This window comes from Vigna unguiculata, unplaced genomic scaffold (assembly GCF_037176805.1).
Source record: "Vigna unguiculata cultivar grain cowpea cultivar isolate G323 ecotype 2 unplaced genomic scaffold, ASM3717680v1 ptg000453l, whole genome shotgun sequence".
NCBI lineage: Eukaryota > Viridiplantae > Streptophyta > Magnoliopsida > Fabales > Fabaceae > Vigna > Vigna unguiculata.
The window spans coordinates 4,161-4,935 of record NW_028197088.1 but is presented as its reverse complement, the minus strand read 5'-3'; the positions used below and the strand labels follow the sequence as shown (position 1 = coordinate 4,935).

The following is a 775-nucleotide window of genomic DNA, read 5'->3' as shown; positions in this document are numbered from 1 at the left end:
AGGGATGGATGTCGCTAGGCTAGGTCAACTCTATCATTGGTTTCATTATCCCTATAACGATCACTAGAAAAAGATATGTGCTACTACTATCCCGAAGCTAGGTGGTGCTATTATGGCGGGGGAAGGGTCTACTTCTGCTCCATCGGAATGCTTTTGGTGGCAGGTCTTTCTATTACCGATATGGACCTCAGGGTCTCGTACCTAGGTAAACGATCTATATAACTAAGGTAAGTATATCTATGAATCTGCTGCGTCTTTTATCTCTGGTGTTGGATCACCTACTCACTACTGCGCTGCGACAAGGACTGGAACTGCCTCCGCGTTTGGACCCTTTCTTCATTAACATCTCTTTGGTTTATTTACCTCCTCTTTCTTTGTTTTTAATCCTAATCCACAGGAGGTAAAATTCAGACTTTAGACTGCTGTTCAATTATTTCAGTGTCATTCTCGATCTAACAAGAATGGAATCACGCTCTGTAGGATTTGAACCTACGACATCGGGTTTTGGAGACCCGCGTTCTACCGAACTGAACTAAGAGCGCTTTCTTTTCATAAATAATTTTATGTGACCCCAATACATCTTGCATAATCGAATAGATATAATAGCCCTTGGCATAGAAGCTGTGAAAGAATAGGCTGCTGGAGGAAGAACCGCCCCAAAGCGGAACGGGCAAGTCAGCCAGAGCAACTTTGAGGGAAGCCAGCTCCTCATCTGACTTTGTTTGAAGGTCGGTGTCGAGGAATGGCATGGTCTCCGGGAGAAAGAAAGCCAAAG

The 775-nt window shown here is 44.4% G+C and overlaps 1 non-coding gene across 1 annotated transcript; it reads right to left on the bottom strand.

Annotated features, from left to right (window-relative positions):
- Positions 1 to 468: 468 nt before the first annotated feature.
- On the bottom strand, positions 469 to 542 carry TRNAW-CCA (transfer RNA tryptophan (anticodon CCA)). The gene has a single exon. It is a non-coding gene; the product is annotated as a tRNA-Trp (tRNA).
- Positions 543 to 775: the final 233 nt, after the last annotated feature.